The sequence below is a fragment of the Mirounga angustirostris genome, unplaced genomic scaffold (assembly GCF_029215605.1).
Source record: "Mirounga angustirostris isolate CCGP_5_RB_7025 unplaced genomic scaffold, mMirAng1.0.hap1 SCAF_2, whole genome shotgun sequence".
Classification (NCBI taxonomy): Eukaryota; Metazoa; Chordata; class Mammalia; order Carnivora; family Phocidae; genus Mirounga; species Mirounga angustirostris.
In genome coordinates this window covers 194039679-194064939 of record NW_026991710.1, presented here as the reverse complement: position 1 = coordinate 194064939, position 25261 = coordinate 194039679, and the positions used below count along the sequence as shown (strand labels likewise).

At 35.1% G+C, this 25261-nt stretch overlaps 1 long non-coding RNA gene across 5 annotated transcripts in view; it reads left to right on the top strand.

Annotated features, from left to right (window-relative positions):
• LOC135363709 (uncharacterized) overlaps positions 1 to 25021 on the top strand; it is a 308304-nt gene extending 283283 nt beyond the window's left edge. For 3 of the 5 annotated variants that reach the window (XR_010409741.1, XR_010409740.1, XR_010409738.1), the window contains one exon: positions 23703 to 25021. This is a non-coding gene — a long non-coding RNA (uncharacterized LOC135363709). Of the gene's footprint in view, positions 1 to 6980; positions 8072 to 23702 lie in introns of those variants that run through there. The other 2 variants (XR_010409739.1, XR_010409743.1) reach the window with 1 other exon arrangement.
• Positions 25022 to 25261: the final 240 nt, after the last annotated feature.

The window sequence follows — 25261 nt, the reverse complement described above, 5'->3', positions numbered from 1 at the left end:
GCCAAGACAGAATGTCGATTTTCTTAGCTTTACCAATTCCTCTAGCCCAGGGCCTTGGATTATATGATGGTCATTCAGTGTTTGCTGGAAGAAAGAATGAATCACTGATAAAAACAAAAATCATAGTTTGGCCCTATTTTAATTATGAATATTTGAATTTTGTGCTTGACCAAAATGAACATCCAAGGAATAATTCAGTACAGTTCTCAAAATCTATTGATAAACAACTTTCTGTTAGACAACAGTTTTGTCAGGGTTATAAAGGAGAGGAAATGGTGTGAAGGATTATAAAGGAAAATCTTAGAAGATTAAAATCCTTCACACAATTAAAAAAAATGTGAAACAAATGAAGTTTGTGTTCTGTTGTTTTGTAAAAATGAGCATGAAGTTAGAAATCGACATCAGAATCTCTAAAATTAAATGCAAGCATCTTGGTTACAATAAATAGTGCTCTGACCAGTGCTTATTTATAAGCAAAAAATTGAAAACTCTTATTCACTTCTTTATCAAAACTAAATCTTCTACCCCTTCCCTTTCTTGTTTCCTGGACCATATGATTTTTTTTTTTAGAATAGAATCACCCATTTATTTGAGCTGAATATGTCAAAGAGTAACTGAAATATATAATTAAATATAATAAAGCTATTGTTATGAGACATATATTTTTCTGAACCTCTTGTTCATACTTTTGCTCATTTGTTTTGTTTCTTAAATTCCACATATGAATTCCACATATGAATGAAATCGTATGGTATTTGTCCTTCTCTGACTTATTTCATTTAGCATAATACTCACTAGATCCATCCATATCTTTGCAAATGGCGAGATTTCATTCTTTTTTATGGCTGAGTAATATTCCAATATTCCACTAGTTGATGGACACTTGGGCTCTTTCCATGATTTGGCTGTTGTAGATAATGCTGCTAAAAACATCAGGATGCATGTATCCCTTTGAATTAGTATTTTTGTATCCTTTGGGTAAATATCTAATGGTGCAATTGCTGGATCATGTGGTAATTCTGTTTTTCACTTTTTGAGGAACCTCCATATTGTTCTCCAGAGTGGCTGCACCAATTTGCATTCCCACCAATAGTGTAAGAGGTTCCTCTTTCTCCACATCCTCACCAAAACCTGTTGTTTCCTGTGTTGTTAATTTTAGCCTTTTGACTGGTGTAAGATGATATCTTATTATAGTTTTGATCTCTATTTCCCTGATGACAAGTGATGTTGAGCATCTTTTCATGTGTCTGTTGGCCATCTGTATGTCTTCTTTGAAAAAATGTCTATTCATGTCTTCTGCCCATTTTTTAACTGCATTATTTGTGTTTTGGGTGTTGAGTTTGATAAGTTCTTTATATATTTTATATACTAACCTTTTATCAGATATGTCATATGCAAATACCTTCCATAGGTTGCCTTTTAGATTTGTTTTTTTGTTTTTGTTTTTTTGTTTTTTTTTTTTAAGATTTTATTTATTTATTTGAGACAGAGAGAATGAGAGAGAGCACGAGAGGGCGGAGGGTCAGAGGGAGAAGCAGACTCCCTGCCGAGCAGGGAGCCCCATGCGGGACTCGATCCAGGGACTCCAGGATCATGACCTGAGCCGAAGGCAGTCGCTTAACCAACTGAGCCACCCAGGCGCCCGCCTTTTAGATTTGTTGATGGTTTCCTTTGCTGTGCAGAAGTTTTTTATTTTGATGTAGTCCCAATAGTTTATTTTTGCTTTTGTTTCCCTTGCCTCGGGAGATATATCTAGTAAGGAGCTTGCTACAGCCTATGTCAGAGTGGTTTCTGCCTGTGTTCTCCTTAGCATTTTAATGGTTTCCTTTCTCACATTTAAGTTTTTCATCCATTTTGAGTTTATTTTTGTGTATGTTGTATGAAAATGATCCAGTTTCATTCTTTTGCATTTTGCTGTCTGGTTTTCCCAACACCATTTGTTGAAGAGACTGTCCAAGTTTCATTCAAGTTGCATACAGTTTTTCACCCCAAGACCAATGATCCCAATCATTTAAAAATAATAGTGACTTTTATTTATTTCAAAATACTGTTTAAAAGTAGTGAACAGTTAAAAGGCCAGGGCTGTCGGTGTAATTGGGAAAAGATACATCTTTCAATATTTGCTCAATGTTGTAATATTATAGGGAGGAACAAAATTCTATTCAAACCATTTTTATCTCACAATATTTTCATATGATGTTTTGCAAATTTAGGATGTGTTTTTCCAGTCCATTTATGTTTAATCCTGAATAAACTTGTCTACTATATCTATTTTTTCTACAAATATCATTATTATGGTGATTTTGTGCATAAAGCTTTCCTGTATTTTGTATTATATTATTAGGATTGCTTCCTTGAAATGACATACTCCAATCAAAGGGTGTGGATTATATTTATAATTTATTGGGAGCTTACTATATCCCAGAATCAAGATAACTATTTTTGACATTACCTCCTTTAAATTCTATAAACATTGTGAATTATATAGATTGAGGAAGTGTATCTGTTTAATATCAAATACCTAGCAAGTAACAAAGTCAATAGTTGAAGTCATGTCTGATTTTATAGCACTAATTCTTAATCAATTCAAGTCATACAGTACTAATATCTGGGACATCAATTGGAAGAAAGATCAGCAGATTTTCTCTTTTCCGCTTATGTTTCCCAAAATGTGCTTTAATACATATTATACATCAATGGAATCATAAGTTTTGTTTAAAATATTTTTTTCTAACTCTGGTTTTCTGAAGCATTAGGATATCTATCAATCCCTCCACTAGTTACACTAGTTGAGTTTAAATTAGTTAACATGTATTAACATCAAATAAAATGGAGTCCCCACCAAATAACCTTGAATTTGGAAAAACAACATGCACAAAACCAACTATCTTAAAAAATCACAGTTTAGAAATCAGGATTATTGTTACTCTTCAGGAATTGGTGACCTTGAAAGGGTGCACAGTTTCTGGACTGATGATAATGTTTAATTTCTTGACCCGGGTGCTAATTACATTTTTGCTGAAATTCTTTAGGCTATATAGTTGTGGTTTATGTATTTTTCTATATGTATGTTATACTTCAATTAAAAGTTCTCTTTAAAATTAATATATGCATCGCTTCCTACATAAGCTCTTACACATTTAGCTTTTGGAAACAGCAGCTAATCCTGGATTCATTGATTTATACTTTTAAATTCTAGAAATGCTAACTTTTCTCTTAACCTGTTGGACCAGAACTAGTCACTGCCTTATCCTAACTCCCCAACTTCTATTTCTGTAAATGGAATTGATTTTTTTCTTCTTTTGAGGTTTCTGTTAATTCTGATGGCCAGACCTGTGATTGTGGTCAGTGACGAAGAGTACTGGCATGTATCAGAGACAGTAAATCAAGAGGAGGAATGCCACAGGGATTTTGACTAAACTACGTTTCACATCTTTTGTTTTCATGAGTTAAATTTGGCTTTTGCCCAACTGTTGATTAAATTTGAGTGGGTTTAAATTTCAAAAAGATGTCTCCAACTAGGAGGTAGCTATTAGTTACTAGGATAAGATGTCAATACTAAGTTACCCAGCTGATAACTGTTGGTGTACAGAAAGCAAACGTACGTGGTTATCATTACCTGAGTCATTCAACAGATAAAGCAGATAGACCTCCGTTCCAATATGTATATTAAACACCTTGGATACTGAAAGAAAAAGCACCTACTGAGTTAATTTATGAAGTGATATTTCTGGACCACCAACCTAGATAATTTCTCTTAGGAACAGAAAATTAAACTTTGCTTTTCCAGGGGTCGTATTGTTGCAGCGTGAAACCACCAGGTTGGTCATAAAACTCAAATGAAAGACAATGATGATCATGCTTCCGTCTACCACATTTATTATTTTGAATATTTACACTTTATCATTCAATTGTACTGAGGCATAAAATGTCTATGTTATTCTAATCATATAGGTATTGGAGAAACAGACTAAGAGGTTCGGCTCTAGGTATGAAATCTGCCTTATTAGCATGTTTTCAGAGCTTAATGGGGTCATCGGATCCTGGTATTGAAGAAGATGTAAAAGAAAGGTGTAAAATATAAAGAAGATATAAAAGGAGAAAGTATGAAAGAAAAAATGTCCTAAGTAGAGGAAGTTAGCAGCCTGTCACCTTATTCATGTCTCACTGTAGCCCTGGCATTGGTCCCTGTTACTTTTTAAGTATACAGTAATGCCTGGTTTGTCAGATGTGCTTTAGGTAATTCAGTTATGACCAATTGATGTATTCGCGCATGAATACAATGAGTACAATAGGTGTGATTTTATAGCTATCAGTTAGAATAAAGTGGGAGGGATACTGCCATTTAGGAATAGATTAATATGCCCATGGACCTTCACCCAACCTGAGTAAAAACACAGCTTTGCACCATCATTAAAAATTTAGCATAGTGAAGAAAACCTTGGAGTTGAGTTAGTTTGTATTATGTAATAGAATGAAATGTATTCTTTATTCTGGTAATAATGTAAATAATGTATCCAGAAATGCATTTTTCAGTCTTTGAATGATGAATATATAATTATTAATATCACTATTTTAAAAGTAGTTCCTAGAGTAGAGAATGAAAAGTAATACAGAATTTGAATTCATTGCTATTATTTTCAAAACTTTGGCCCCCCCAAAAAAATGAGTCCAATCACTATCATCACTAAAGATATTATTTGGCTTCTATTACTGGTTTGAAATTCTCTATACATTTCACAACAGTATAATGTTACAATGAAATATGATCTATTCCCTATATTTTATAGAGGATTGTATACCAATCACAATTATTTTTAATAAAAATGTACCAATATGCTTTTGATTTTTGAGTAATGAATAACAATCATATTTTTGCAGAAGTAATGAAATAACATTAAAATACTAAGTATGCATTTTAACACAATATATAGTATTTCATATGTCTTTATGTTAAATTTTCATTCAGATTTAAACTCTATAGTTAAAGTAGAAAACATAGGCATACAAATGATCTAAATTTTCTAAAAGAGTTTCTGCATCAACAATGGATACTCTGAATAAAGAAATTCAGATTATTCTTTATCTGAGATTATTTGGATTTTGTCTTGGTATGTTGTGAAGGGGGGCAGATGTGAATTAGTCAAATACCTGTTTCATCATTTGGATAGTTCAGACCTGAACTGAACATTGTGATGTGTTGTACGTTAAGTGAACCGATCCTGGTGAAGCAGAAACAATACTCGTGAAGTAGTTCACCATTTTGTGGGTCAAAAACTTCCCTCATCCATATAGAAATGTGCTCATGGTATGACTAATCTCAGGGCCCAAGATATTAAATACATATTGAAGTTATCACTGCTGCCTCCAATGTTCTGTAAACTTTGTATGAAACCTCCCAGTGGTGCCTAATTGTATCTTACTGACCTAACAGTAAGTTCTCTATGTTACCAAATATTTAACATCTATTGAGTAAACACTGACTTTCAGTACTAACTGAAGCATTATCTACACACAGTGAAATGTGATGTCATGAGATCTTAGAATTGAGGTATCCAAAGGGATGCTCTGATGATAAATTCAAAAACACCTTGTTAATTATAAATAGCAGCACATCAGGTAATGTATTTGATTATGGAATTAGAATGTGAATTTCTCTTTGAATCAGACTGGAACTTGTTACCTGCCAACTGTATAATAAAAAGTAGGTGAGGGCACCCTGGGTGGCTCAGTTGGTTAAGTGTCTGCATTTGGCTCAGGTCATGATCTCCAGGTCCTGGGATCGAGCCCCTCATCGGGCACCCTGCTCAGTGGGGAGCCTGCTTCTCCCTCTCCCTCTCCTGCTCCCCCTGCTTATGCTCTCTCTCTCTCTCTTTCTATCAAATAAACAAATAAAATCTTTAAAAAATGTAGGTGAATTGAATTATTTCACAGAATGTTTACAAGGAATCTCAATGTGCTATCATAAAGCCATATATCAATAGCCATGAAAAGTCACATTTGTATCCATTTAAATAACTATCACTCTTTTAACTTAAGCATTTTATTTATATCTCAGTTTTTCCATTTGTAAAAAAAAAAATTATTTGACCAGGAGATTCAAAATATCTTTCCTATTAGACCTCCTAAAATCATGCCACAAAGATATTTCCTTTTTGATTCCCCTATTTTTATGCTGTCATTGATGCATTAAAATGACAATCTTATCTTAGATTTTTATTTATTGAGCAGTGTAATAAATGTATGGCAAGGTACCAAACAAATGGCATTCTCAAACTTTGGAAGCCTGCCAAACTTGCTTTTAATTCAAACTGAATACAGAATGTGTGGGACATTAGTTCTATATTTATATGATAGAAAAGTGACCTCTTTCCTGATTTGTTCCATGCCCTGTAAATTTGAGAAATGTTGTAACATCATTTTCTAGTGAGTAAGACTTCCTTCATATGAGTTTCCCAGAGTCAATGGAGTGTGTGTGTGTGTGGTGTATAAAGAGAAAAATACCCAATAATGACCATATGAGGAAAGGGAATGTTGCAAAAAATAGAAATAGACATTAGGGGATATATAATTTATTGGAGTCAGAGTCAAGATCTGGAGTTTGTCCTAACACTTTTGTAGACAAACTTAATAACCTCCAAGAAATCATCCTTCTATGTTTATATTTCTCATACATTTAAGATGATGATACACTCTTTGTTCGAGGTTGCAGATTCCTTTTCTCCAATGTCCTCATTAGGTTCTCTCAGAAATTACTCTTTTATATGGGAACTCATATTATACCTCTAAACTTATTATAAACCTTTGATTAGGCATACAACCAGGCAAAGCCTGCAAGTGTAAAAAAGAGTGAGATGCGATCTGACTTCAGTGGGATAGAACACAGTGGGTTATAACCATTGACCTTCTGAAGTGTTTCTTCATTTCTAATTTTCCTATTACTTCCTTTTTTTTTAAGATTTTATTTATTTATTTGACAGAGAGAAAGAGAGCAAGAACGTGTACAAGCAGGTGGAGTGGCAGACAGAGGGAGAGGGAGAAGCAAGCTCCCCACTGAGCAGGGAGCTCCATGTGGGACTCAATCCCTGGATCCTGGGATCATGACCTGAGCTGAAGGCAGATGCTTAACAAGCTGAGCCACCCAGGAATCCCCCATTACTTCTTTCTTATGTGAGTCACAAACATCTGAGTGTTACTATCATGATCTTTGATTTTGGTCACATTTCAGACTAAAAGTGTTTCATTTAACCTCATACTATCATGGCCCCATATTTTACATTATGAAAATCATGACCCTTCCTATTACATTATGGCAGAGTTTTAAAGTATTTGCTCAAGTAACATAGGTGAATAACAACCCAGAAATATTATCAGTGTAACTTTGCCTGTGAAGCTTGGAAATGTTGCATTTGGCATATAATTGAGTGTTAATTATGTGGTGGGGGAATGTGGAGTTCATACTACAGTTGTGTTCCAAAGTGAGGAAGAAATGAAAAGGTAAAAATAGCAGGCAGAGAACACATTTTCATGTTTTGTATCTGAATAGAAAGAAAGAAATGGAACAGTGGCCAGAGCGGAGTATGGGGGTATATTTATTGAACTTGGCTCTTGCAAAGATCACTCTTCCTTTTTCAGACACAATTTCCATCTTCATGTTCAAATGAGATTATTCACATGACGCACTTCCATCTAACACAATATAAGTATTCAATAAAGCTTAGTTCATTAGTTCACACAGTTTGGTCTGGGGACCACTGGCTGTCCATGAGTCTTTTGTAGGGGTTGGTGAAGTCAAAACTGCATTCATAAAAAACACAAGGATATTTGCCTTTTCCCTTCTCATTCTTACATGAGCATGCAGTGAGTTTTTCACAGGCTTTTTGAGGTACAAAATAGTAATAGGTTGAATGTAGAAACAGATATAAGAATCCAGCTCTCTTTTATTTAGCCAAACAATAAAGAGACTTGCAAAATGGAAAATGGTACTGCTTTTTTTCTCTAACTATCTTTGTTTTGGAAAATGTAATTATTTATATAAATAATAAAGGAGTTTATTATTGTTATTTTAAAATAAATTTATGAATCATTTTAAATATTCTCTGTAATTCCTCATATTAAATGACATAAAACAAATGAAAAAAGAACTCTTTGAGATTCTCAATAAAATTTTTAGGAGTGTAAGGAGGTATGAAAACCAGATGGTTTGAGATCTGCCTCACTGGTTGGTACTATAATTATTACTTTATATAATTGTTTTCTAAAATTTAGTGTCTAGGTTTCTGTAGATTAACAAGGAAAGGAAAATTTAAACCTAAACTTCAAGTCTGAAAGAACTATGTCTCCTTAGCTTATTTATACCTTATTGACTCTTCCATTATTTATTTATATTACATGTCTACCAGATGCATTGGAATATAGACAATGGTTTATGTAATGGGTGAAAGCCAAGGGCTATTCAAAATAGTCTCATATACAGTGCAAATGAATTATTAAAGGAAATTTTCATTCTTTGATTGTAGACTTGGGAATAGATAGTTTGGTGAAAAAACGGCACTTGATAAACTGCAATGAAGGACTCATTCAGCAATTTCTTGCAATGCATATTTGACATTGTTTCTCAAAGCACTATAAAGTCTAACTTTATAGAATCAATCTGTCAGAAAACACAACATTGTGATTATGATGGAAATTTTCCATATCTCTATGTAAATAAGCTCTGGAACGTTTTCATTTCAAACTTGTAAGATTTTGATTTCGTTTTCCTTTCTTAATTAAAAAAATGCATTAAGCCTGTATTTTTCATATGGGCCCCAATTCTATATAGTCATTTTTGAAGACTATTTTTTTACTTGTAAGAATGATAACAATTTTCATTATTTTGAGGGAATATATATCACAAAATATAGTGTCAAAACAAATACATGCAAATCTATTATTTCTGTCATAACACATTGTCCTTACTATTGTAAACCTTATAGTATGTCTTGCCAGGGGTATTATACCTCTGACTTTGCTCTTTGGTCTTCAGTACTCTGTTGGCTATTTTGATTCTTTGGCTTTTCCATATAAGCTAGAATCAGTTTGCTGAAATCCACAAAATAACTTGCTGAGATTTTGCTAGAGATTGTTTTGAATCTATATATCGAGTTGAGAAAGCTGGCATCTTAATGATAGTCTCCTTAACCTATGAAACATGAAATACCTGTCCACTTATTTAGATCTTTTATTTCATCAGATTTTTATAGTTTTCCTCATATAGATCTTGTACATATTTTGTTATATTTATACCTAAGTACTTCAATTTTTTGGTGCTACTGTGAATGATATTATTTTGAATTTTGAACCCTAGTTTTTAATTGCTCTTATAAAAAGCCAATTGACTTTTGGATATTAATCTTATATCCTGCAGCCTTAGTGTAATCACTTTTGTTCCCATGTTTGTTATTGTCGTTGCTGATTCTTTGGGATTTTTCTCTAACCATGTTATCTACAAACGATTTTTTTTTCCTTCCCAATCTGTATACATTTTATTTCCTTTTTCATCTTACTGCATTAGCTAGTGCAATGTTGAAAGGGATGATGAGAGGTAACATTCTTGGTTTGTTACTAATTTTAGTGGGAAAATATCTAGTTTCCCATCAAGTTTAATGTTAGCTATAAATATTGAAGATGTTCTTTATCAAGTTTCCCTCTATTAGACTAAATTTTAAAGGCCTAACTCTTTAATTTAGGGTTATTCTGCTAATGAATGCAGAACTTTCATCTCTTCACAATGGAGATAGCTTTCAAGGGAATAATTATTGCTTACTCTTATTTTTTGATCTTGTTATTTGTTTTGTTTTGTTAGCAGCACCTAGCATCAAATTATCCAAGATAATTCTGAAAAGTAATACATTTTCAAGAAAGATAAAGGAGACCCTAGTGTCACCCATGACTCTGGTCATGTGCCCCTAAATCAAGATCTTTTTATCATGTTTGGATATTTTCGCATCTTGTGAGTCTTGGTCAGTGAAAGAGACAGCTGGCGCTGTAGAAACTGAAGAAAAAAAAAAATCCAGACCTTTACTTTCTTGAGTTGTCTTGGAACAACTCAAGATGTTGGGTGTTGGAACTGGATTTAGGCTCAGACAGATAATGCACATACCTTATACTTCTAATTCAGATCTATTATAGCAAAGTAGCATGCATAAAAAGCATGCATAAAAAATTTACTCAGGTGGTGAAGACTAATTTTTCTTATCAATTTTCCCTTTAGGAAGCTCTGATTTTTTGTTAGTAAAACAAGAATTCCTACATAACTGGGATTTTCCTGCTCATGTTCTCTGGGTACCTAGTAGGCAATGTACATTCCTTAGGATGCATTTGAAAGTAAGCATGAAACCTGCCCCACAGTTATTATAAGTATCTTTCTCACTATAGCTATTAGTAGAAAAATAATTACAAATAGCAGAAAAATTTGGCTCAGTTATTAATTTTATTTAAAAATCATTTTTCTAGAAAAAAATCTTTCTTATCTGATAGACATAAATAAAACAATATTTCTGTAAAGAGTACATCTTTTTTTTTAACTTATCTCCACTTGGATATCAAACATAACATGACCAAAAGAAAACAAGTGTTTATTCCCCAGCTATTCTCATCTACATGGTTGCCCGAGCCAAAACTTGGAAGATATCTTAATTCCTGTTTGTTTGTTTGTTTTTCCTTAATCTCCAAATCTAATACATCAGAAAATACTGTCCACTCTGCCTTCAAATTACACTACCATCTCAGTCAAAACTGCCATGAACTCTGCCTTGGCAATTTCAGCAGTTTCCTAACTAGAGTCTTTGCTTCCGTTTTTGACCAATTTTATAAAACATAAATCTGATCATTCCTCTCCTCCCACTTAAAATCTTCCAGTTGCATCTCATAAAATCCAAATTCCATACCATAGTCTCTAATGCCTCTTGAAAGCCCTGGTCTCCTGCTCTAATTGCATTTTCCTCTAATTGCACCTCCACCTGTTTGATTATACTCCAGCCACTGTAGCCTGCTTTTTATTCCTTGTTCTTGACTCAAAGTCTTCATGCTTATTTTACTTTTATCTGAAATATTCTGTTCTCAGTTTTTCACTTGACGTTCTACTTCTTTTTCTTTTCCTCTTTTTTTTTTTTTTGAGAGAGAGTGAGCAGTGGGAGGGGCAGAGGGAGAGGAGAGAGAATCTTAAGCAGGCACCACATTCAGCATGGATCCCAATGTGGGGCTCAATCTCACAACCCTGAGATCGTGACCTGAGCCAAAATCAAGAGTCAGACACTTAATAGACTGAGCCGCCCAGGCGCCCCAACATTCTACTTCTTATTTATGTCTCCACTTAAATGTCCTACTTCAGAAAGATATCTAGTGTGAAGTAAACACCAGTCTTTCCTGTGGTAAGAAAGACATTCTCTAATTTTAAACTTGTTTTATTTTCTTTATAACCTTTAACATTACTTGAAATTATCTGGTCCATTTCATTTTACTTTTTTATTATCTAAAATCAACGAATCTCAAAAACATTTATGTGAAATGAAAAGTCAAATACAAAATGCCACGTACTTTATAATTCCATTTATAGAAAGCTTCAGAAAAGGCAGAAATGTCATGATAATAGCTTTTTATGTATGGGAATGGTGGGGTAGAAATTTATTGCAAGGGGGTCCAAGGAATTTTTAGAACGAAAAAGAATGTCTATACTTATAATCTAAGATAATTTGTAGGAAATAAATGCCATAATATACACCAAAAGGGCATCATATTCACTTGGAAAAAATTCACCTAGAAAGGTTAATTCTAAGACTGATCTTAATAAAAGGATTGAATTTTAAAATATGTAGCAAAAATGAAAATTCTTTAGGCTTCAAGGTATCATGAAGTCATTTAGAAAGGGCAGAAAGTGGGGCACTGGGTGGCTCAGTTGGTTAAGCATCTGCCTTTGACTCAGGTCATGATCCCAGGGTCCTGGGATCCAGCCCTGAGTTTGACTCCCTGCTCATGTTCTTATCTAGTCACTGCTCAGCACGGAGCCTGCTTCTCTCTCTCTCTCTCCATCTGCTTGTGCTCACTCTCTCTCTCTCTCTCAAATAAATAAATAAGTAAAATCTTAAAAAAAGAAAAAAAGAGGAAAGGACAGAAAGTAATGTTGGTATTAACCTTGAGAGTAACTTACAAAGAAAACAGAAGACAAACATTTCAAGGAACTCAAGGAAAGAATGCATTGCTAGGATTTTATGTCCAGCCAAGTGGTCATGCATCTGTCAACATATAGTAAATCAGTTGTAAACACTCTTGTAAACAAATCTTGAGGGACAGCATGCATCAAACCCCTTCATGAGGAATCTACAACGGGGCAATGGTCGCCACAAAAGCAATGTGTTGGGAAATTGGCAAAGGACTGATTATCTTTTTAGATCACCAAACATTTTGTTCAATTTCTCATTTCCATCACTATAAAAAATCTGAACTTAGATTGACTCAGCAACATTTAGAGTAGATAATTTATTAGTGCTTATTAAAGCCTTATTTAATACTATGTGTCTGCATGTGTATAAAACCTTGTATATATCAATTAATCTTATATATATAAATTAATATATATATCACATATCAGTATTCACAACAAATCTGAAAGGTAGATACTGTCATCCCTTTTATGGATAAGGAAATTGAGGCACAAAACATTGAGGCAACTTACTCAAAGTCACACACCTTACAACTAGTGCAATAAGACACCTGAGCCCACACACCATGACCACGAGGCTCAGGGTCTATTTCCTAGTGCTACTCAGTAACTGCCCCTTTGCCATCCAGGCAAGAGAAATGCCTGACAGGCTATCTCAGCATACTTGCAAAAATCCTCACGTCATGGATCTTCATGGCAGTTTACAAATAGAAAAATGTTAACACTGAGAAAGTGAGAGAAAATCTTAACTAATTAAAGTGTGTACATTTGTTAAAATACTCCTAGACCTGTCAAACACATTTCTTATATCTTTCTCACATTGTTTTACTAAAATCAGCCAGAATAGATAGCATACAAAGGGCAAAGACTATTATGTCAAATATTTCCCTCTTAAGGTCTTCACATTGACTTTGATAAAATTCTATACCAATGCCAATCAGATTTCATAGTGATAACAGAATTACAGAATACCCCCACTCACCCACACAATCACATGCATATTCTTTCATGAAAAGATAGTACCCAATAGATGGCAAAATAAAACCTTAATTTTTTTGAATAATATAAGAGTAAATTTCAGTCCAAGAGTTTCTGTAAGATAGTCTACTTATGTGTTAAATGATTAAAGATAAGTTCTCGGAGAAAAGAAACAATGAAGCTGGAGTGATAATAGAAGACAAAATGATATTAAGCCTTCATGATCTAGCCAGGAAAATATGAACATAACTGTTTACCCCAAGGTTAGATGGCAACAAATGGTGCCTCTGTAGAAAGTAAGCATTAAGCCTTCTTTATTTGAGACAATGACAGTGTTTCCAGAAAGCAGAATTATATTTGTCTTTCTTTATATCAATGTCTATTGTTTTATTTCAATGATTTCATTTTATAAAATCAGAAAGGTTATGTTTGCTTTTAAATATTATATTGAACTATTGAGCTTTTGGACTAAATTATCCCTTTTGTGTTAAAAAGTTTCCCTTCAAATCTTAGTTCATTCAGATTTACTCAGAAGTTTTATGAGAGAAAAATGGTGAATTTTTCTAATGTCTTCTTGAAACGAATTAATGCGACTTTTCTCCTTTGACCTACTGTATGCAGTGTTTGATTAATAAGTACAAAGAGATTATACTTTAAAGGGATCTTAAGTAAGTCATAGCATATTTTTTAAATGGATCCAACATGATCTTATTGGGGAATTTTGCATTTATCTTCATGTTATACAGGTCAGAGGTTTTCTTATTTATTTTGATCTCTGTCCAGTCTTAGAATTGTCTTACAGTGGTTCTGTAAACAAATGAACTGAATGCCTAGTTAGTCTTCAGATCCACGTAATCAGTCTTTCCTCCTCACCAATCCATGAAAGCACTGCAGTCCAGGCCACCCACCATCTTCTAGTTACCATACAGACCCCATCCATCTTTCCTCCTACTTGAACTTTCATCTACTAGGTGACATACTTTTAAAACCCTTTACTTCTTGAAACTTAATTTTGTCTAGACTCTCTTTCCTTCTTTGGTCCTCTTTTTTTTTTCATTATATAGTCTGCTTTGTCTACTAATCCCTTAAATATCAATTTTCACCAAAATATAGTACACCACTAATTCTACTTGTTCTCCATGGACAATCTCTTCCAATATCAAAAATTCTTACTAGATATGTCTCCTGAGGCAAGGGAAACAAAAGTAGAACTAAACTATTGGGGCTTCATCAAAATAAAAAGCTTCTGCATAGCAAGGGAACCCATCAACAAAACTAAAAGGCAACCTGCAGAATGGGAGAGGATACTTGTAAGTGACAAAGCTGATAAAGGGTTAGTATCCAAAATATATAAAGAACTTATACAACTCAATACCCAAAACACAAATAAGTCAATTAAAAAATGGGCAGAAGACATGGAATAGACATTTACCTAGAAGACATACAGATGGCCAACAGGCATGTGAAAACATTTAAGCAACTTACTCATGACCAGGGAAATGCATTTAAATGCATCACTCATGACCAGGGAAATGCAAGTCAAAACTACAATAAGATAACACCTCACACCAGTCAAATGGCTAAAATTTACAGCACAGGAAACAACAGGTTTTGATGAGGATGTGGAGAAAGGGAAACCCTCGGGCGCCTGGGTGGCTCAGTTGGTTAAGCAACTGCCTTCGGCTCAGACATGATCCTGGAGTCCCGGGATCGAGTCCCACATCGGGCTCGCTGCTCAGCGAGAAGCCTGCTTCTCCCTCTGACCCTCCCCCCTCTCATGTACTCTCTCTCATTCTCGCTCTCTCAAATAAATAAATAAATCTTTAAAAAAAAAAAAAGAAAGGGAAACCCTCATGCACTGTTGGTGGGAATTGAAACTGGTGCATGCAGCCACTCTGGAAAACAGAATAGAGGTTCCTCAAAAAGTTAAAAATATAACTACCCAAGACCCAGCAATTGCACTACTAGGTATTTTCCCAAAGGATACAAAACATTAATTCAAAGGGATACATGCACCCTGATGTTTATAGCAGCATTATCTACAATAGCCAGATTATGGAAAGAGCCCAAGTGTCCACTGATTGATGAATGGATAAAAAAGAGGTGATATATATTTATATGTGTGTGTGTGTGTGTGTGCGTGTATATATGGAATATTACTCAGCCACCAAAAAGAATGAAATCTTTCCATTTGCAATGACATGGATAAAGCTGGAGAGTATTATGCTAAGCAAAATAAGTCAGTCAGAGAAAGACAAATAACATGATTTCACTCATATGTGGAATTTAAGAAATAAAACAAATGAACATGGGGGGGGAAAGAGGCAAACCAAGAAACAGACTCTTAACTATAGAGAACAACTGATGGTTACCAGAAGGGAGGTGGTGGGGGGATGGGTGAAATAGGTGGTGGGGATGAAGTTGTGCATCTGTGATGAGCACCAGGTGTTGTATGGAGGTGTTGAATTGTACACCTGAACTCATATCACACTGTATGTTAATTAACTGGAATTCCAACAAAAAGTTAAAAAAATAACTTCAATTCTTAGTCATGGGGTAGTATGTCTGTATTTATATTTATATCTCTGTCCTCAGAATGCCTCGCCCATGCATGCCTATTCTGTATCTCCAACTTTCCAATGAATATATTTACCAACATATTCCAGAGTATCCTAAACTCAAAATGTGCTTCCCACATCTGCTTCTCTTTCTATGTCCCTGATCTACCATCCACCAGATTTTCCAGAGCAGAAACCAAAGTTTACTTCCTTCATTTAATTTATCCCAAGTAAACACATCCAACTGGTGACAAAAACAGACTTCTGTCTCATGAACTTTTCTAATTTCTGTTTCCTCCTCTCTGAATTCCTTTTTTAATTCACTAGATTTTGCTGTTGTTGTCTATCATGCCCTCTCATGCCTTTATCCCCAACCTGCTTCTCTTATTATCACAATAATATTTTTCTAAAATTCTGATGTGATTATATCACCCACTAATGTGCAATATTTTGTACCTTAAAGAGTTCCCAGTAACCTAGAAGAAAAATTAAAAGACCAATTCAAAGTGGTTTACAAAAATATATATTATAGGGAGAAATATGAGGTAATCATGTCGCAGGTTAAACTGGAAGAGAAAATTGGATAATGTAAGAAGTAAAATTAATTTATACATTATGTAGAGACAGGATTCAAATTTGGCTCTAAGCTTCCAAATAGTGCAGAAAAAGAATAAGAATATCATGTATAAGATTGAACCCTTTCTCATAAGGCTTTTTTTTTTTTTCCTAAGAAGAAAGCAGGTATTTGTAATATGGAATCTTAAGAGAGATTTCTCCTATGGATTCTCACAAAGCCAAAGTAATGTTGTATAGTGGTCACTGTCCTCAGAAACAGCTCCACAGTAAAATGCAGTTTAGTGTGGCATAATGGCAGTGTGAAATTCTCTAGTAAAAACTGGTTATATAAGTTTTCAAAGAGCAGTGTAATCTACTAGGTTCTCTTGTCTCTGGTGAACCAGTTTTATGCAATGATAAAATTTAATGCTTTTTAATTTAACATTTTGAAAATTCAGTATTTTATATATCCTGCAAGCAATACTCCATGAGTATTATCAAACTTTTGTTAAGTTTAGGCAGCACCACATTTTGGGTTGTATTTTCTAACAAGTGCCTGCAATACAATTTTTTTATGGTTTTAATTAAGAACAGATCTATTGTCCTTGGTGTTGAACTTGAAGGGTGGTAAGATTTAAAAGGACATGAGCTCATTTTTTTTTAATTAAGAAGACAAATTGACTTGTATCTGAACAGATTACTTTTTAATTCCCTGTAGAATTTATCAAAGTGAGTACCTGAAGACAAGGTCAATATTTCCCTCAGAAAATAGTTTGGGTTTATGCCAACATCCTAATTGGTAAATATGTAAATTACCTAGGCCATAATATACAAAATATGAATAACAGAAAGAAGAAAGATATAAATATAAATCCTTAAAGAATGTAATTAATCGTGACTTAAGCATGAAAGATCTAGAAGTTTGCATATATTCTCTATCAATATCTATTTTTATGCAGGAGTATTTTCTCCTTTGCTTCAAAACTTCTAAATTTGGCTCATCTAGTCTTGTCTACTCTTTTCTCTCTCCCATTTCCCCCTAAAGATGAATATGTTGACTTTATGGCAATAGGTAGTCAAATTTACTTGTATTCATAGCAGAAGTGACATCTTCACAAAGATGAAACCCAATATTCTATGGTTCACAAAAGTTATTTTTGTCTTCTTAAAAGACAGCTAGTAGCAAAATAAATACACTGCTACCAAGCTATCCTTAAAGCATAATCAATAAATTTACTTGCATGAACTTCATAGTAAATACTTCTACAGATCTCCTTGACTTATGATGGAGTTGCAAATATTTAAGTCGAAAATGCATGTAATGCACCTAACCTATGGGGAACATCCTAGCTTAGCCATCCCACCTTACCCATGCTCACAACATTAACATTATCTTACAGTAGGGCAAAATCATCTAACACAAGCCTATTTGATAATAAAATATTGAATACCTCATGTAATGTATGTATTCAGAAGATTATCCCGTACATCGCTAGCCTGAGAAAAGGTCAAAATTCAGAATTCCAAGTACTGTTTCTGCTGAACGTGTATTGCTTTTGCATGAATGCAATGTTGTACATCGTAAGCTGAATCGTCATGAGCCTGAGACCGTCTGTATAGTGATGGCCAGACAGCTAGGAAGTTGCTCAGATTGCGAAAGGACTGTGGAATAGTTTTTAGTTTTATGTCTTTCTAGGGGAAAGAAAGGAAAAGCCACTCCTTTGGAAAATGTGCCTAAATCTGCAACATGATCCTCTGAATGATTTCAGTGCTTGTGATTATGAAGACGGCCAAAATCTCAAATCAACTTTGCTACCTGAGCTAAAAATGATATTCCTAGATGTAATTTAAAGATTACATCAATGTTCATGAAGGCTATAATTTAATTTGAAAGAATGCCCCTAACTTATTACTATATTTACTGGTTGGCAAATGAGTTCTTCAAGTATGTATTAGTCTGTACTGAAAGGTGTCTAGCATGCACATTGAAAATATCACTGGCTTGTTCATTGTCCTCAATCACCCTGTTATCTCTATGTCTAAGACTCACTATGGAACTCACTAAATAGTGCTTATTTCACCCATCATACCCACTGGAGTTTGCTTAACAACTGCTTAAACTCTGAGTGTTGGAGTACTGTAGTCTTGTGTTAAAATCTTTAAGCGTGTGCTCCACCAATCACTCTCTGTGCTGCTAGCCCATTAAACAAAATTTCATGCCATACATTGGAAATAACTGATGGTTTGCAAATTACATCATGCAATGGGTCTTCTGCATATTTGGCTTTGTGTCCTTGGAGTGATTTTCAGCATCATTAGGCAGAACACATCATTTCCCAAGTAACAAGGAAAGAAGCACATACAGAGATTGACTTGGCATCTGTTACATAAACTTTCTGTTTTAGATTTGCAGAATTTATGTAACGTTGGAACAAAATAATATCCTGTAAACATATTTGTGGTATCAATTCAATTTCCCTACAGTTTCATTCTACAGCAAACCCTGCCAAGGGTTTATCTGGCTATTAACTTTTATGACATGTTTTTTTTTTTTAATACAAAAATATCTGTTCCTTATTTTTTAATTTAGTGATTATTTTTAGAGTTTTTCTTTTACATAATAGATCCAATATGAAATTTAGGAAGATTGTAAATCATTTAACATATTGGAAATCATTTTTATAAGTAACTTTTGAAATATCCACAACTCTCCTACTCCAAAGTTAGTTTCAATGAAAACTATATAAAAGAATTAACATTTATATACATAGAAATTTTATGTATATAAAGATTTTATAGCTTTTCCTTAGCAAACCCAACTTAAGGCCACATTTGTTAAAGATTTTTTTAATCATCAGTCAGAGCTTGCATTTTTTACCTTGTATCATGTCATGACAAAAGCATTCATCACAAGTGTACAAAGGTATTCAGTAATTCTGAAAATAAGTAAAAGGAGTAAAAGTTTGAAAGTTTAAACCTGCTAAGCAATAGAATGGTCATAGCATTGTTATATTTATTTAGGTTCTTCATATGTTAAAAAAACCTCCACTAAAATTCTGAAATATAAGCTAACTTTTTTTTCTCACTTTGTTTATTTCATAAACTAGCTATATGTATATGTAAATGAATTATACATTTAAGCATGAATGAAACGCTTCCAATGGTAATACTTTGAAATTTTTCATTGTTCAGCTATTTCAAATTTGAAAACAGGAGTTTTTCACTATTACAAGAATAAATTCATTATCTTTTCTACTCACTGACTTAGGTGAACATTGGAAGTTGGGAAATCATGAAGTAAACTTATAAATACATTACAGACTCTTAGTGTAAGAGTTAATAGAACCAAAAGTCAAAAATCCCGGTGCTACTGTTTTCTGTGGGTTAGGGAGATAAATTATAACTTCAGCATCATTTGAAAGAGGTTGTTTTTATAATCTAAGAAGAGATCTTCATAATCATTATAGTTAATGGGTAAATTCAGGTCATCCTCATGGTCAAACTGAGTGCAGACTTATTTTTAAATTAAACTTTCAAGAACACTGTTGTTTTTTTTTTAAATGATTCTAACATTACAACCTAAATTCAGGACCACCACCAGCCAACATGTGCTATATACACTAGAACAAAGCATCTCATGCTCTGGACAATGCAGTCTTATGCAGGGGCCATGGCGTAACCAGGGATGTCAGGCTGGTTTTGCTCCTCCTCCCCAGGGCAGCCAGTGCCCCTTATTCAGGGTACAGGCGGCACCAATGTGTACAGCACGTGGGCAGGGCTGTTGCTTTCAGGTACATGAGCACACATCCTCATCTTCCATGCTACAATTTTCAATCTCAGTGTAGTTGGAATCGACTTAATGATCTACTAGGCAGTTACCACCTCATGACACAGAGCATCCACTTTGGGTGGGACTGAGAAACTGCCAAAACATTTGGTGGCACCCTGATAATTTTAGTGTATTTTATTTGAACTTATGGTATTTTTCTTTAAAGATTTTATTTATTTGACAGAGAGAGACACAGCGAGAGAGGGAACACAAGCGGGGGAGTGGGAGAGGGAGAAGCAGGCTTCCAGCTGAGCAGGGAGCCCGATGTGGGGCTCGATCCCAGGGCCCTGGGATCACGACCTGAGCTGAAGGCAGACGGTTAACAACTGAGCACCCAGGTGCCTGAACTTATGGTATTTTATGACCAAATTGGACTAGTAATCACATAGAGTGAAATGTTATAGATAACATAATATTAATATTTTCCTTTTTCTCCCTCTTTCCATGGATTTCCATGCTGTCATGAAAGAAATACATTTATGATGTACTGTATGGTGACTAACATAATAAAATAAAATTTTAAAAAAAGAAATATATTTAGATGACATTCTGACATATATATATTTCCTATATGTAGACATTAGAATATAGAAGGATGCCCAGAACTGCATTGACCTATTTAAAATCTCTCCCTGAACTAAGTTAGTTTGGTTTTCATGCAGATGATTTTTCTGGCCAGCTAATATTTGAGGACAAATGTACTATGACAAATGTGTCTCTGCTTCAGGTGGCCATAACTAACTAATGAAACATCATGAGAAAGCTTGTGTCCCCTGTGGGAGGGAAAACAGTGTCGAACGCTTGATGGTATTTCCTCCTCCTTTATAAAGATCCATTTCTCCCTTGCAAAATTATTGTAAAACAAGAAGTTGAAATCTGCTACTGAGAGGGCTGGGCCTTTCCCCCTGCAGAGCTGACAGCTGAAGGAGTCAAACCAAAACCCAACCGGCCACAAAAACCTCAATGTGGGCCAGAAGGTCCAGACACTCTGGGCTCTTCCCTCGTGTTCCTTCGCTGACTCACTTGGACGCAAGTGAACACACAAGGGATGTGCTGATTGATGCGGTCCTCTGCAGGATCAGAGCAAAGGCAGAAGGGCATCTGCAACAGGTGCTCACAGGCTAAGTGATATTACCTGGCATGCTCTCACTCCCGGGGATGCCTCGCCTGACGGTCCCGGCTTCCTTTTGTCTCATGCTAATTCTGACTGGTGCATATTTCAAATTAATACAAATCGAATCAGTGCTTTCCATAGTTTTTCCTTTAAATCACATCAAAGACTAAAACTGTTGCCCACAACGGCTCCCCTGTATTTCCACAGAACAACCCCTCCAGACTATGCTATTTTACTCTGCACTTTGGACACCCAATCCTTGCATTTAGTCCTGCAGCAAGAGAAATATACTGAAGCTGACGCTGAACACTCCTGGTGTAGGTATTGAGAGAAATAGGGACAAAGCCGGAGTATCAGAGGTGGCCTTTTCTTAGTAAGATACTCTGGGATTTTTCTTCCCTTTCCTTCTTTCTTTCCGGCTAGTGCTCGTGGGTGGCCTTCCTTTCTGCGGCTGAAAGCTAAGAGATCCCACTGCGCCACATCTTATTCGAGTTGGCGTTTGTGGCAGGAACAACTTTCTCTGTTCATTCAGCTGCCCACAAGCTATTATTAGTGTTTCCAGAGGTCAGTGACTCAAAATAAACAACTTTCTTTCTCTCTCTCTCCACCCCCCCCCCCCCCCCCCCCCGCTGCCAGGGACTCTCACACAAAATCAAACTATCTTACTTTAGATTTTGAATCAGTTTCCATACGTCCTGGAGCATTTTTAAGGGATTTTATCATATTCTTTGCAAACCACTAATCTAGATTGTACCATTCTTGTTTGCTTTTTTTTTATTCAGAAATTTATCTCTATAGATTCTTTCGTTTTTAAATTCCAGTATGGTTAACATACAGTGTTATATTAGTTTCATGTGTACAATATGTACCATTCTTGTTGGAGAAGTTCAGTAACATCAGCTGTCTCTGGTAATGTGAGTCTCAGCCACTCAACAACCAGACATGCCTGCTAAACTCTATTTACATGCACAGTAGCAGATTAGATGTGTATCTCTGTATTGAAATGCGTTAGCATTGCAGAAGAATATAATACAATGAGACTTGTATTCTTATTGTATTCTGGTTGTATTCTTACTGTATTCCTTGCACATTTTTTTTCTAAAATTACTTTCCTTCATCATATTCAAAAGTACATTTTTAATTTTGTAAATATTTAGTTACCCAGCCTATAAAGAGTGGGGAATGTGTGTTAAGAGAGTTTATATCTAAGCTCAAATATTTGAAAATAAGTTTAGGGACGCCTGGGTGGCTCAGTCGGTTAAGCGTCTGCCTTCAGCTCAGGTCATGATCCCAGGGTCCTGGGATCAAGTCCCACATCGGGCTCCTTGCTCGGCGGGGAGCCTGCTTCTCCCTCTGCCTGCCGCACCCCCTGCTTGTACTGTCACTTCCTCTCTCTCCCTCTAGCAAATAAACAAATAAAATCTTAAAAAAAAAAAATTAAAAAAAAATAATAAAAAAAAAAGAAAATAAGTTTACAACTAATCCCATTAATAATTTGAAAAACTAAACCTTCATTTGTTCATCGTTGATTTTTATGTACTTTTCATGGCCCAATATAGTTAAAATGAAAAGAGTTTAAGAGCGTATGTGAGGCTTGAGTTTATGTGATTTCGCTCAACATTAGCAAGCTTATTTTGGTTTTATTTTGTTTTCTGATTTTTAGTATGTGGAAATGCTTGTGGTTTAGAACTATAAGTGCTCTCAAATTCTTTTCAAAATGTTTAATGAAATAGTCCCAGTTTAGTATCATTAATATTTAAAATATGAAAATGGAGTCTCATAAGAAGGTAATCAAAGATTATAACTAATTTAGGGAATTAATAAGAGCATATTCATGCCAAGCTGCGCATTGACAAGTTACAACTATAGTATTAATTTTATAGTTTGAACCAAATGTCATTGTTCACAGAAATGCATGTTTCCATGGCAATGACTTCTGTAACAAAAGATACTGCCTTCTGAATCCATCCCCTTTTCCTTCAAAGGATCCTGTAAACAATAAGACCATTATCTGCATTTGTTTGCCAGCTCATGAAGCTGGGTCTTGGATATGTGGATCATCAGGTATTTTATTATAGTGCCATTGGCACTGTTGGTATGGGCTATGTGGACTTCCAGGGCCTGAGCTCTATATTTTGGCACTGCTTTGCTATAAATGGGAGAACTTGTGGTCTTGAATTACAGTCTCACCCTATTCCACTGCATTGAGGCACTTAACCCATACTTACTGAGCATGTGTTCCAGGCACTGTCCCTAGGCATTAGGTATAAAGCAATGAACAAAGACAGACACAAATCCCATTTTTCATGGACCTTACAGCCCATCTAGAGGACACGGACTACAAACAAACAAGTAAATAAATATAAAGTCTTAGGTCATCCTAAGTGCACACCGGGTGGCAGGGAGGGACTGGAGGGGAGGTAGACAAAATTAGATAATGTAGTCATGAAATTTCTCTCCAAACAGGAAGCAATTCAAGATGAACCCTGACTGATGGGACAAAAGTGGCTAAGTACAGACATGGGGAAGGGCTTTCCTAGCCATGCAAAAGAAGGACAAGGATGAGAGGTAAGAATAAGCTTGGCCATGTAGAGATAGAGAGAGAGCAGGTGTAGGGCAAGATGACTGAGGGGCAGAGCAACAAAGGAGCTTGAAGATAGCTGAGGCCCAGTGTAGGTTAGATGAGGAGTTCAGACTCTGCTCTAATCCAAATAAAAAGTATTGGAGGGTTTGGGGTAGCAGAGTGACGTGTTTTGATGTACACTGTGAACAGTCACTTTGTGACCCACCTTGCAGACTCTTCAAAGAAATTTCCTAAATACTGTTTCACACATCACACTGCCTATTCGAAAGCCTGAAATGTCTCTTCAGTTTCATCAGGATAAAATGACAATTTTCTAAACATTTTTCCTGCCCTTCCACAATGTGGAGGCAATGAACTTACCAAGTACAACTCTTACGAAGCACAAGTTCCCTTCCATTCCAATTCATCTGATCAGTATCTTCCCAAACGTACTATGTCCTTTCTTGCCCTTCACAGCCCCTCCCCTGAACCACTTCATCCCTTGATTCTTCTGCCCAGACTCTTCCCATTCTGCTCCCATTTATCTGAACATTTGTGTAACTGCACACATCATTCTTAAATAGACTGTTTTCTACTTTATGACCCATTTGATACTTTAAATCTTTATGTTTTGGTACATAGGACCAAGCAAATCAACCTAAGTTTGCTTAGGTTACAGGCCACTGTAATTTTATCTTTTTTCTTCTTCTAGTATCACAAGTACATAACTCTTAATGTAATAGACACCTTTAAATCCTTGAAAAATTGTGATATGACTCATCTTTGATCAACATGTGCTTATCTATCAAAACATTTGATTTTTTTGCTAAACTTTGAAGGAATAAGCACTTTTCTGGGGAGACTAGTTGATCTGGGGTACAGTCTTTGATAATGAAATAGAAAATGAAATTTTAAAAATATGTAGAGGGAAGGAGCCAATGGCCTTGAACTCACTGGCATAATTTTTCAGATTTCTGTCTAACAATTCTGGAATGTTCAGTGTTTTTCTTTGGGGAAATAAAGAACAACATCCATGAAGGGATCTATTAATTTGTCTGAGATAGCTTCACCTCAAGCCCAAGAATTTTATAAATGAGTGGGATGAGTTCATTTTCCTCCCGGATATCTATTTGGAACAGAAAACAACCACTTGCTGGAGTTTAAAAATAAATCCACATGGCCAGCCATGGCCTTTTCCAGCACTTTCCATCAACCTTAAGTCAATGAAATAGATTTAATTAGCTTGTTTGGCTTCAAAATAAACTACAGGAAAGTCATCAACATTGATAGCTCTAATTCTTATGGAGTACAAAGAAAAATCAATTTTGCTGAGTAGAGAACCAAGAAGAGAATAGTTAGAAAAGACTCAGATCCCACAGAAATGTAAACTATCTGGCACCAAATGTGGAACTGATAGCAGCTGAGTTTTTCATTTTCAATTTTAGGATTATAGAACACTTGT